Consider the following 14,608-nt stretch of genomic DNA (forward strand, 5'->3'; position numbering starts at 1 on the left):
TTAAAGCACCATATTTAATGTTTATTTTGGTCTCCCGTCAAAGTACGTTGATGAATTGAATATGAACTATGATGCAGATGATTAGTCTGTCTCATACACATTGAATAAAATTATTAGCAAATTAAGTCATTCTCATTCACTGAATTTTAGGTCTACACTTCTACATTTAAAGTCGGCAACAAAATTTATCAAAAATTATCCGCAACAAAGAAAGAGTTGTTTGTTTATTAAAAAAAAAAAAAAAAGATCATAAAGAAAAAAAGCGTTGTTTGTAGCCCTAGTTAAAATTCAATGGTGTACGTGAGTTGAGAAGTTAATGAAGAGTTCGTCAAAAAATGAATGGATATTGTTTCGAAAGAAAAGGAAGGAAATAAATGAAAAGTACAATGGTAGCTAAAATTCAATGGTGTGAGCTAGAGAAGTGAATGAAGGGTACATCAAGAAATGAATGGATATTGTTTCGAAAGAAAATGAAGAAAATAAACAGTACAATGGTAGCTAAATATTCTAAAGTCGTTGAAGAGCAACATGAGCTGGATATACTAAAATAGTCGACCAGGTAAAAAAACAATATCAAAATTAACTTATCTGTAGAGAACTGATGAAGAAAGCAATGTTTGATAAACAATAAATTGTTAACAATCTTATCAAAAAGAAAAAATAGTAGAATAATCTACTATTTTATATGGATTACTACAACGTACCAAGAAGATGAAGTTTGATATTGACCAAGCTAATGGTTGAAGAGCTGGACAAACAACGATGCACATGATTTTTGTCATCATTGCTAAAAATCAAGGTCATGATGATGAAAGTTTGAAGGTAAAGCAACAAAGGCAAAAATTGAAAACCTAACTAGAGGTTGAAGACAAAGAAACATAGAGAAAAGTAAGAGGCAACCGGTATTGAAATTCTTTGGTAATTGTACGATGGTTGCAACTGATTATAGTAAAAGTGATTATCCCTATTTATACTACTTAGCAAATGTATGCACCGTTGACCTTGACTTTCTTGACTTTGACTCTTCTATACTTTTAACAATCATGACTCACGATTATTAATTAAGGGCACGATATAATTTAATTAATGTTAAAGGAAAAACATATTGTGTGCCTTCGTCAAAGCAACTGACGGAGAGGGAATCAAGGAATCAGTGATTACCATCAATCAGCACAATTATAGATCAATCAGCATTCAATGTATTTAATGTAATTAATATTTCCATTGTAATTCTATCCCTATATAAAGGGACTATGAAATGAAATGAGTAGACCAATTCCAATTGTCATTTTACTTTAACACGTTATCAGCACACTCAGAGGCAATAGCCAAAGATAGAAAAAAATCCTAATTTTCTAGTTTTCTTTCTATCAAAAAGAAAAAAACCCTAGAAGAAAACAATATTTTCTTCTTTTTCTGCCGCCACCAACAACCAAAAAAAAAAAAAATCGGCCTTCGTCAACCCCACAGCAGTACACCACCAGCCTCCCTTGCTAGCACAGCAGGCTACCACCCGCCTGAGTGCCCCCCCGGCACGCCTAGCCTACGTCACCGGCCTCCATCTCGATATGGCGACAGCAACATCCCCGCCTCCACCCATCGCTACTGTAGCAACCCAGCCGGCAAACCCGCCCCTGCCCACCCAACCCGCCTGCGTCGATCCCAGCACCAATCCCTGCAGCACCAGACTTCGGTGACCAGACCTGCACCTGTTCCTCACACTCCGACCAGTAGGTTTTTTCGACCCAGACCAGATGATCTCCTGTCCATTTCCTACCCAAACTCGTCGAAGAACGACGAACGAGATTCCAACGACTCAAAAGCAATAGCCACTGTACCCAGACCTCCGACGATCAGATTTGCTGAACAAGTCCCGGACCAACCTGCTTCGATGACCCAGATTGAGGCACTACACCCACTTGCAAACCAAACGGAGAAAGCAGAAGAGCAGAAGGAGGAAGACGCGAAAGAGAGAAAAAAAAAACAAAAAAGAGCTGACCCGGCCCAAAGAAAAGAGCCGGCCCAATTGTCCAAAAAAAAAAAGGAAGCTGGCCTGAGGCCCGAAAAAAAAAAAGAAACAGGTCCTGCGGCCCAGGAAAAAAAAAAAAAAAAAAACAAGGCGCTGTGGCCCATTGCTAAAAAGAGAGAGGAAGCGGCCCAGTCTTTCTAAAGTCCAAAAACATCGCTACGCACGCGTGCGCTAGGATTGTTTTATTTTCTCGAAATCAAGTATGTTTTCTTTATTTTATTTTTTTTAACCAAGCATGTGAATTTGATTTATCTTTTCTATTTTTAAGCATGCTTTAGATTTTATTATATATGCTTTTATTATAAAATTTTCGAGCATGCTTAGTTAGATTATATTAATCATTAAGCATGCTTTGTCATTTATGCTTTATATAATTACCTTTAAGCATGATTATATATTTTATTTTTGAGCATGCCATATATATCTATATATATTGTTATATATTATTTATGAAATTTTGAGCATGTTTTTATTTTATTTACGCTTATATAAATTATGTCTACACATGCTTTGTATTATACTATTGTTTACATTTTATTTTATGCATGATATATTCTTGCTATTATTATATAATTTGCTATGATTATGTGTAGTATATAATTTGTTGTATATTTATGAAATTTGAGCATGTCATGTACTTTATTTCTTATATATGCTATGTTTAACTGTGCTATGCTTATTTTTAGAATGCAATATACAAAAATTGCGTTTTGCCATGATAATGAAAATTCATGCGCATTATACACACACACTTACTGTGATAAAGTATTTTCACATAGCATCGAAGAAAAAAATGTTACCATTACGAATCTTGGTCTTGAAATCTAATTCATAATTTTGGAAAATAATTCACGTGGATGTCTTTATGACTGCGTAATTTATATCTTCCCTCTTCTTTTATGTAGATGGCTGATCCAACTCGACCTGAGTTTGACATTTTAGACTCAGAAAGACTTGAGTACCACCGTTGGGTTTCCGATATAGAAACTGCCTTTGTGGCAAAAGACTACACCGCCACCATTACCAACCCTAAAGATGATGAACTATCTAATAAGGTGAAAGCAGATGCCTTAATGTTTCTGAGGCGACATATTGATCCTAGCCTACGCTGGGAGTACCTTCAGTTGAAGACACCCAAAGAATTGTGGGATGCCCTTAAGGGACGTTTTGGGAACATTCACGATACTTTGCTCCCAGAACTGGCCGTTAAGTGGAATGGAATCCGCTTCCTTGATTATAAAAAGGTCATTGACTTCAATAAGGATATGTTGCGCTTAAAGGCACGTCTCAATTTATGTGGAAGGGAAATCACAGAAGATGATATGATCTACAAGACTCTTACCACCTTTCCTACTTCAGCTTTTATACTAGCGAACCAGTATCAGTTGGAGTATGACAACAAAAGAATCATAACCTTCAATAAGTTGATAAGCCTACTGCAAGTGGCTGAGAGACATAATGAGATTCTCTTGAATAACAATGCCAGGCCCACTAGGACAAAGAAAATTTCCGAGGCTAATTATGGAAAAATGAAAGGTGAAAAGAACTCCAATGCAAATGGGTTTAGACGTGTTGATCCCTACCCACGTGGCAACCATGCACCACGTGGAAAAGGACATAGGGATCATGGAAACAAGATGCAAAAGGAAAGAGTTGACAATGAACCATGCTATAGGTGTGGATTCATTGGGCATTGGCACAAGAACTGCCAAGAAAACAACAGAGTAGCAGCCAATTACAAGAGGTATAGAGAGTCTAAAGAACAAGAGGCTCACTATATGGAAGAAGGAGGTCATGACCTAGACATCAACCTTACAATTGCAGACTTCAATGGCAAAGAGGAACTTGCTAAGTCAATGGATGCTCTCAATCTTGACTGATCTGCTTTATTTATTTTCCAAAAACAGTTATGAAGGCATAATGCCTCATTTTTAATTAGACTATTACTTGGTCTTAAAGTTTATTTCAATAATGGTTTGATGAATTAGAACAAGACCTTGATTTGATTATCGTTGGCTCATTAATAAATTTTGAATTTTATTCTCAAGCACTGAATTTATTCAAATTTATTTACTACACATATTTACATGGTTCGAAATTGCAATATAAAGATGTAAAGCAACACATCTAGAGAAAAAATTATTATTAGAATGAAAAGATTATCATTCTACTAAAATAGAAATACTCTAAAGAATCTGAGATATATTTAAAGTCAAAGACGCTCTGTATGCACCAAGAGCTAATCGAACCTTGTTAAGTTTCAAAGATATTCGTGCCAACGGTTATCATGTAAAAACACACTGTGAGAATGGAACTGAATACATTTATATTACCTCTAATGAATGTGGAAGGAAACGCATTTTAGAGAAACTTATGAGTCAATCTAGTGGACTGTACCTCACTACGATTCGGATCATTGAATCCTATACTGTCACCAATAGTGAAATGTGGGACACTGACTCATACAGGCTTTGGCATGACAGCCTAGGGCACCCCGGTCGTGACATGATGATCCGTATTTTAACGAACTCATATGGACATCCCTTCTTTCGAGTGAAAAATAAAATGGGACAAAAATCCTTCACACTGCACAGTGTCGGTCCTAGTACTGCTCAAATGCAGTCATTGCCTTCTGAAGTACCAGAAGCACTACCACTCTCCCATTATGCCTCATTGACTATTTCAAAGGCACATCACTCTTTTTGCAAAGCCTGCTCTTTAGCAAAAACAGGATCGAGACCTTCCTATGTTAAAGATATAAAATAAAACATTCCATTCTTACAAAGGATACAAGGAGATATCTGTGGACCTATCCATCTAGAATGCGGACCATTTTAAGTACTTTATGGTTCTGGTGGATACTTCGACACACTGGTCACATGTCGCTTTATTGTCCACAAGAAATGCTGCAAAACTCCTAGCACAGATTATACGTTTAAGGGCTCACCACCCTGATAACCCTATCAAGTCTATAGGGCTTGATAACGCTGGAGAGTTTACATAAAAAGAATTTGATGAATATTGCATGCCTATTGGGATTGATGTAGAGCATCCTGTACCCCATGTGCATACACAAAACGGTCTCGCAGAAGCCACCATCAAAAGGCTACAGATGGTGGCTAGGGCATTGGTTATGCTCACCAACCTGCCTATATTTGCATGGGGTTATGCAATATTGCACGCAGCTTTACTTATTCATTTCAGACCCACAACTAGCCAACCATTTTCTGCGTACCGGTTGGTAACTGGATATGAGCTTGACATTTCACACTTACGCATATTTGGTTGAGTAGTATATGTGCCTATTGCGCCCCCACAGCGCACCAAAATGGGTCCTCAGAGATGATTAAGTATTTATGTTGGATACGAATTTCCAACAATTATCCTCTATTTGGAACCCTTGACAGGCGATCTCTTTACCGCTAAATTTGCGGACTGTCACTTTGATGAGACAGTCTTCCCGTCGTTAGGGGGAGATAGGAAAAAAGATTTTCCAAGGGAACGACAGGAATTGTCGTGGTTTGTCCCCACTCTGTCTCATTTTGATCCCCGCACTTCACAAAGTGAAAGTGAAGTGAAAAGAATAATCGATCTTCAGAACGTAGCAGATTCGATGCCTGATGCGTTTACTGATATCGCAAAAGTGACGAGATCACATATACCAGCTGCAAATGTGCCTGCAAGGTTAGATGTCCCCAACAAGAGGCACGGTGCCGCAGATAGAGGCACTGCAACCGCACTTAGTGGAGGTGTGGTTGAGACCGTGGCTCCCCAAGGAAGAGGGGGAGGTCACTTGGTTTGATTGACACTCACCTAAGGAAGAAGAGGGCGAGTAAGGCACAAACCAATCATCAATGTATAGAATCCCTCTCATGAGATTGTCTTTGATTATAGTTATGTCCATGAATCAATACTGGAGGACGCTCCGATGTTAAAAATGATTCCAGAGAACAAAGAAATCTCAGAGGATTATGAGAGTGCGTATGAGTTGATAGAAAGATCTTCCATACACATTGATGATATATACTGTTGCTCAAGGAATCATAGAGCACGATGATATCGAACCACGCTCTGTTGCAAAATGTCAACAAAGAGCAGATTGGCCTAAATGGAAAGAAGCAATCCAGGCAGAATTAGATTCTCTGACAAAGAGACAGGTATTTGGTCCGGTAGTGCTAACCCCACCAAGTGTAAAGCCTGTAGGGCATAAATGGACCTTTGTCAGAAAGCGTAATGAGAAGAATGAAGTCCTAAGGTACAAGGCTCGCCTTGTGGCGCAAGGTTTCTCACAACGCCCTGAAATTGACTACGAGGAGACATTCTCTCTCAAAATGGACATTATAACGTTCCGCTACTTAGTTAGCTTAGTAGTTTCCAAAGGACTAGAAATGCAGCTCATAGATGTGGTTACTGCATATCTCTATGGGGATCTAGATTCAGAGATATATATGAAAGTGCCTAATGGCCTTACATTACCCAAGTCAAGTGACTCTAAACCACGGAATGCGTTTGCAATTAGGTTGAAATGCTCACTTTACGGATTGAAACAATCCGGGCGGATGTGGTATACCCGTCTAAGTGACTACTTGATTGGGAAGGGATATAAGAACGATGAATTATGCCCCTGTGTATTCATAAAGAAAACAAGTTCCGGATTTTCAATTGTAGCAGCATATGTCGATGATATGAACATAATAGGTACTCTTGATGAAATAAGAGAAACCGCGGGCTACTTGAAATCCGAATTTGAGATGAAGGATCTTGGGAAAACTTGATTCTGTCTAGGCCTTGAACTAGAACACCGAGTTTGTGGAATACTAATCCACCAGTCTCCATATGTCCAAAAGTCAGGCAATTTAACATGGACAAAGCGCATCCTGCTAGCACTCCCATGATCGGTCAAAGTTTGGATACAAGGAAAGATCCATTTCGTCCAAAGAAAGATGACCAAGAGGTGTTGGGAGCTGAAATTCCCTATCTAAGTGCAATATACGCATTATTGTACTTAGCCCAATGTACTCGACCAGACATTGCATTCTCAGTGAACTTGTTAGCTAGATTTAGCTCAGCGCCAACGTAGCGTCACTGGAATGGTATCAAGAACATTTTCTGATACCTAAAAGAAACCATTGACTTTGGGACTGTTCTTTCCCTACAGAGAGACAAGTGGGACCGCATATGGAACTGCAATCCCTAAAGGAAATGTTGACGGCGAAAGCGCCACTCCCTACACTAAAACGCCAAATGACGTTTTGGTCGATTTTGCTGATACTGGGTACGTCTCTGACCCACATAAAGATCGTTCCCAAACTGGTTATGTATTTACCAATGGAAACACGGCGATATCTTGGAGATCAACCAAGCAAACCCTTGTGGCTACCTCTTCGAACCACTCAGAGATCATTGCTGTACATGAGGCGGTTCGTGAGTGTGTATGGTTAAGAACTATCATTGCACATATTCGAGAGATTAGTGGTTTGAGTTCTACCACTGAAGAGCCTACTTGCATTTATGAACACAATGCAGCTTGCATCGAACAGATGAAGTTAGGTTATATTAAGGGTGATAACACAAAACACATATCGCCAAAGTTGTTCTATAATCAGCAACAATAGGCTCTCCTCAAGATTCAAGTGAATCAAGTAAGGTCTGAGGAGAATGTGACAGATTTGTTCACCAAATTATTGCCTAAGGCCACATTTGAGAAACATGTGAAAAACATAGGAATGCGAAGTCGTTCCAAACTCCCTTGATTAATGCAAGTATCAGGGGGAGGTGTAGACGTCAGGGGGAGTCTAACACACACATGTCAGCCTCAAATGTAGAAGGTGCGTTGTGCTCTTTTCCTTCGACCAAGGTGTATTTTTGTCCCACAGGGTTTTTATTGTTACTTGGCAAGGTTTTTAGTGAGGCAACGACTCATGCACCATTTCGTCTTTGACTTGGCACAAGGGGGAGTGTTAAAAGAAAAACATATTGTGTGTCTTCGTCAAAGCAACTGACGGAGAAGGAATCAAGGAATCAGTGATTACCATCAATCAGCACAATTATAGATCAATCAGCATTCAATTTATTTAATGTAATTAATATTTCCGTTGTAATTCTATCCCTATATAAAGGGACTATGAAATGAAATGAGTAAACCAATTCCAATTGTCATTTTACTTTAACAATTAAAGAATTAATCTGCAAATTATTCTTACTCTATATCAAGTTTGAGGATTTTGTTAATTGAGAGTTGAGACTGTCGATCTGAAAATGAGACCAAGGATGGGGCAATGTCCATGGCAGGCCTGGTTATTGTAAAATCATCGGTGATCTTCACTCCATTTCCCGCGGGTCTCCCCTAATATTCTCCATCTCCATTGGGAATGTATTAGGATCTCAAACTCATCCTGATCCAATAAGAAGACTTCAATGAATGAAAGGATAATCATATTATCTCTTTTCCACAACGTGATGGTTAGCAAGTGCCAAAACGAAATAATAGGGTGTGAAACCTTTTTTTTTTTTTTTTTTTTAATCGTGTGAAACATAAGTTACTAATAGCTCTAGCGGAAAAAAAAAATAGCAACAGCAACTATATATTACCATAAATCAAATTTAAGACGAGTGATTAGAATATGCTAGCTGCTGTCACCAATTCCATATACAAATAGGAGATTTTTGTCTATATTTCTAGAGTTGTCGCCAAATTTATTCTTATTGAGGATCCATCCGGACTAATCCCAATGAGCTGCATTACTGTCATTCTTATCTAGAGCGAGTCGTTTTGAAAGTACACAATAATTTCTCCAAAGAAAAAAAAATTGAATTTAGGTTGTTTTAAGGACGGCTCTTTGTTGCCTTTATTTTTTCATCTCCGAGGAAAGTTACCACCACCATCTACATGCACCTTATCAATATCCAGAGTCGTGTAAGAAGATCTAAATAAAACAAATGACAAGATTATCAAAGATGTATTCTTATAGACTCGATGAAAGCATTAGACATGTACCAACCTAAAATAGGAACTTATAATACAGTAATATTAATGATATGAAAATATGTTCAAACCAAGTCGGTGCAAAAATTTTCTATTGAATAAACTATGTCTTACTATTTCATTTATTTAACTCTAAATGCATCAACAGTCATAGTAAGCAAACTTGTTCAACAAATCTACCCAGTATGTCTGAACACTTTCTGCACCCCACATATGAACATGAATTTTAAATCTGATCAATAAAATGTCTCAAGGAAGAGTATGATGACCCACCATCCATCAAAGCTTTCTTGACCTTATCACTCATTTCTTTCACTCTCTTTCTTATATCACTGTCAAGTTTCATCACCTCTCTTATTCCTCTCTCTATCTCCTTCGCACTCACAAGAACTGGACTATCGCTCCTGTAGCTCATATCAATTTCCACCGCCAATTCCAAGTCCTTCACCAGCTAAAACGCTTTAAGTTGTTGCTCCACGTACAATGGTCAAGGGGCAACCGGCACACCGTGCCTAAGACTCTCAAGCGTGGAATTCCAGCCACAATGGAATACAAATCCTCCCACAAATGGGTGAGCTGAGACGGCAACTTGTGGGGCCCAACCTATGACGTTTCCAATCCCAAATGTTTGATCGAGGAACCCTTTAGGCAAGACTTCTATGTGGTCATCGTAGTCACTTGGAAAAGTAATTCTTCCTATGGGTGAAGGAATTCTTCCTATGGGTGGAGGCCGGCGTAAGGACCATAAGAATCTATGCGTCGCGTGGTCTTGGGCGTGGGCGTTCTCTTTCACCTGGTCCTTGTCAAAGCTTCCCATGCTTCCAAAGCACAAGAACACTACAGTCAATGGAGGCTAATCATCTAGCCATTTCAAGATATCATACTTCTGCTTGGCCTCATCGGAATCCACACGACTTTCATCACTGTTTGGGGTCCTACGGAATATACGGGAGGGATCTCGGCATCAGATGAATGAGCATGAGGGGCATGCGATTCTAGGTTTGTGAACGTGTTCACTAAAATACCCTTGGTATCTCTAAACTTTTTTATTATGTTGAGAAATGATTCCGCTTCCTCCTTCACGAATACCCTGCCAGGTAGGACTTTAGCAGCTGGCAAGGGATTGACAAAGCTCGGGATGAGCAACTCAGCGTCAGAGTCTTTGAACTTGATGCAGACCTTGCCGTCTTGATGGCGCAGCACTGTTGAGCAAAATAGTAAATAAATGTACTCAACACAATCTCACTCTATTTCATTAACGGAAATAGAGTTTTTATTATGTTAAGTTCGGACCCATTTGAGATAAAAAGTATCCCTTAATTACAATCCATCCCTTGCTTCAAGAAAAGACCCTTTGATTCCAAATATGAAGACAAAAATCGAATGGAGAGGAGTGTGTTCGTTTGTTTTTGCAGCTGCAGCCCGAGAGTTTATCAGGCTGCCTACGTACCCAAGAAGGGATCAAGCCACTCGTAGTTCAGATTTTGGGAAGGTTTGGATGCTTGGATGGGTAAATGACCCACCAAAGAAATTTGGTCAAGTGTTTGGGTGTTAAGGTTATTTGGAGTTGGGAACTTGAATGACTTTTGTGGTCACATGGATCTGGTGAATTTGGTCTACAAAAAAACAGGGATTCGGTGAAGGTCGCGGTTGCATCTAGATTTATATCCAGACTGCCTACATACCCTGTGAAATGATCAAACCATTGTAGTTCAACTTAGAAATTTTCGGTTTTGTACCAAATTTTTATTCAACGGATATGCATTTTTGGACCCGTCGAAAGAATATTTTTTGGTGAACACCCGATTTTAGTAAAGTGTCCACTGATTTAACTTGGACACCCGAATGTGCTGAGCTTCGTATTGAAGTGGGCTTTGTGTCGCCTTCCCTTCCTTTCTTTTGAAGAAGAATTTATCGGGTCTGAACTTTTGCCAAGCTGTGCTACGGGCTTTCGAAAGTGGGCTGTGCACTACTCTAAATTTTGCTGGTAGGAGATTATGAGCCCAACCCGTGGATGCAGACCTGGACACCCATGACTTAATTTCATCTCTGCACCCAGCAAATCTGTTCGACAAAATGGACTCCCAAAAAACCATCTGGTATACGTCTTCCTTGATTTGGATGACTCGATAAGCTTGAACTCTTTGGCGTGGACATCAGCTGAGATAGAGGTTGAGTTGGAGATGGAGATTACTTCAGTCAGCTTGATTCGGAGATGACCCTGTATAGATAAAAGGGGTTATCCTCTTGATTCTGCACTTCACTCATTCAGAGGTGCGTATTAGGTAACAACTCATTCTTTGATTCAGAGAAGAAATTTTCTAACAATTGATCTTGATTTGGTCTACGTATTTCTTGCTTCTCTCCTGAACACCTGGTGAGCTGGGATTGCAGTTTGTGCTTCTCTCCCGAACACATTGCAATTTTATCGTCTTGTAGCTGACAATCCGACCTGCCCCCATGACATTCAATTATGAAAGTTGATTTATGTTTGCCTGCAACACCATTGCTTGGTCCCCTTATTTTATACCAAAATTCAAAGCTCAAGTTTCAACCACTTTTAACACCACCGCTTGTCTTTCTTTACTTTTTGCCAAGATTTGATTATTAGGTGCTACAAAACGCAGAGTTCATTTCATGCCACACAACGAGCACTAGAGGAAACTTGTAGCCTTTGAATATTGTTTTCTTTTCTTCTTTTATTTGACAAAGAAACACGTAGCTAGACTTTGCTTCTTAGTCTCTGACCCTTTGCATTCAAAAGAAGCTTGCTCCACATTTGTTTAATTGGATGTTTTGAAAAATTTTATCTTTAGTTCAAAGATACAGCAGCAGCATGGTTTGACAATTATGCTTGATTGCAAATTGATTTTTGTCTTGATGTGTGTTAATCACTTCATCAATTTCCCACCGCCAGGTAACATGAATTTATCACTCTGGCATGGCCTCTTGCATTATTAAACCACTGCTCCCATGATCAAAGCTTTATTATACTTGCATTGTTTCTTGGTCCTTGTTGCCTGACTTTTATTCAAAGCAAGCATGTGGCAAACATTTCTTGCTCGGCTTCATTATATATATTTTGTGCTACTTTAATGCACCTGGGGACAAATTTGCAGCAACACATACTCTGATAATTATTGCTCCAAGGAGTGTAAAGCTTTTGTCTCTGTCATTTCATGAATGTCATCTTCTTCTTTTTTATACGGGGAACAATAATCAAGTGTCTATGATCAATTATTCTTTCCGTCATTCTTTTCAAGTTTTTGACAGAGCCATCATATATATACATGCTGCAGGTGCAAATGAAGGTAGGAATTTTGACAACGCCATCTCACCGCTAGGAATTGGTGGAAAGTGAGTCCAGATTTCTCACATAGAAATGAGGAGACTTCTGCTTCACGGCTTGGTCCCAGTTTTCTGGTTGCTTTCCTTCTTGCCTGCAGGTTGCTGGAAGCACTCCAAGAGAACATCAAGGGTGAGCTTTCTTCTCCAGACACCAATTTTATGTTTTGTATGGTTGATGTCCAGGCTGATCTGTTCTTTGCGGGGCTTATTTTGCAACTGGTGCAAGGCCATTTGTTCAGTTGCGGTGGAAAGGAAGGCAGGAGGTAGAAGGCTTTTGGTGGGGACTGTTGTTGAATTTCAGAGCAAATGATACTCCGTTTGCTGCTGCAAAGCGCTTGTTGGTACTCAACAAGGCTTAAAAAGAAATTCCACCAGATTGGTCATAGTCATACACTCGTTGATACACCTGTATCGTAAACGAGATTGCGCCCGCTCTGGGGACCTCCACAGCTCCATGGTGACACAAGTAAAAGAGACACTGCAAAAAGAAAGAAATAGCACTTGTAGGTCAGAGAGGCTTCAACCTTTTCGTCGTCTGCTTGTCGTCTCCTCCTTCGAACAAAGTCGCTAAACACTTCATCTCTTCTCTGCAGCAGGGCTTTGCCTTTCTCTTGATGTGTATTCTGTATCCTTAACTTTGTGCTTGCTTTTATAGAGTGTCTTGGAGATAAGATTGAGTCTTGATTTTGAATTCGAATAATCTTATCTCGAGATAGCTGGTTGTGCATGGCAATGAGTTTGTTAAAATCAATTTGAGCCAAGCCCACAGAATCTGTATAAATTTGGATATCATGACTTGAATTTGAATTTGAATGTTTTGATGTGCTACCATATCACCTCCCAGCTTTACACGGATAATGTCTACCGTGTTCAAACTTTTGACAAGGCATTTACTTTGACTATTGTTTGTTACCATTTGAATTTGATGGTTATCTTGGAAGCTACTCCAATAGAAAATCATGGCTTGTTTTATTTTTTATTTTTTAAACAAGCACTTGGAGGTGGAACATTAGGCCGAGGCGCCGGCACTGGAGGTGAAGAACACGTAGCTAGGGTTTTCAATTTGATTTTTTCGTTTTAAATTTTTTTGAATTTGATCCCAACATTTGTTCAATTCAATCCATAAGCGAAGCTTCCGTGATATCCAAGCTTAGTATCTGAAAGTTTGATTTGTCAAATTTGAATTTGTTCGGTTCTGGACTTTCATATGTATGTGTTATTTGGTCAATTTGGATTTGTATATCAGTTTGATATGATTCTTTCCCTTTAAATTTACATGTTACAGAGGTGTTAGGAAAGATTTGATGGAGTGGCAGGAACATACATGCCACTTTGGTTCACACTACTGAGAAGGTCAATTTCTGCTTCTCTCTGTTCAATTTTGATTGAATGCGTCAAATAACTAGATATTCCATTCGATATGTTGCTAAGCTACTTAATTAAGATTCTAGGTTCTGGAAAATAGTAAAAGAAGGTGAAATCCACTGTAAAATTGTTAGCCGGGTCTTCATACCACAACACATTTCAAAGATGTGTTGTGGATGTGTAATTTCTCTTATCATTCGTCACAGTCCAGGCTTCAGCTTCTCTTGAAACAAGCACATTTCTCTATCATTCGTCATATTTCAACCTGGTGAGCTTAATATATGCACTTATCTGTTATTATTTGTATCACATGGGACTCTTGGTTATATATGTATCTTTGGATATATAATTGAATCATTTTTTTACCATTATGTATTCTAGGGATGCATGTCCAATGGAAGTCAATATTGGAGGGGACAAGGAAACATCAATTGAGCATCAGGCATTGTCTTCCCCTACCCTTCAGATACATCAGTGATTAGTTGAGCATGATCTAGTAGAGTTATAGCATAGACCAAACCTAGGAGGGTACTAAAGAGGTTAAACACTTTAGAGACATGAGAATGATGCATCAGATGGTTTTCTTGAGAGATTAATGTTTGAGTGTGATATAGGTGATCATGACTGTCAGGCGCTTAAGAGGTTACAAACAGCACCAGTTCGAGACATGTTCTTAAAGCATTGAAAGAAGGCATGAGGGTACTGAAGGCTGCCAGTTCGAAGACCTTCCTGTTTGGTTATGATACTCTTCTTCCTCTGATGCTGGAAGAGTCCCTATGAAGTACATTTTAGAAAGATTGCAAGCACCCTTCTGTGTATGAAATTGGGATATTAGGCTTCAAAGTTTTATGATTCAATTATATATCCAAAGATACATTATG

At 39.0% G+C, this 14,608-nt stretch overlaps 1 long non-coding RNA gene and 1 pseudogene across 2 annotated transcripts; one reads left to right on the top strand and one right to left on the bottom strand.

Moving 5' to 3' along the window:
• Positions 1-9,240: 9,240 nt before the first annotated feature.
• Positions 9,241-10,311, bottom strand: LOC112165071 (annotated as a pseudogene).
• A 798-nt stretch (positions 10,312-11,109) lies between these two features.
• Positions 11,110-14,608, top strand: LOC112185171. 2 transcript variants are annotated; one of them, XR_005806621.1, is made up of 3 exons: positions 11,118-11,288; positions 12,314-13,995; positions 14,109-14,608. It is a non-coding gene; the product is annotated as an uncharacterized LOC112185171 (long non-coding RNA). The 2 variants fall into 2 exon arrangements; XR_005806622.1 differs by lacking the exon at positions 14,109-14,608 and having other exon boundaries at positions 11,110-11,299; positions 12,314-13,322.

Source organism: Rosa chinensis, chromosome 1, assembly GCF_002994745.2.
Source record: "Rosa chinensis cultivar Old Blush chromosome 1, RchiOBHm-V2, whole genome shotgun sequence".
Classification (NCBI taxonomy): domain Eukaryota; kingdom Viridiplantae; phylum Streptophyta; class Magnoliopsida; order Rosales; family Rosaceae; genus Rosa; species Rosa chinensis.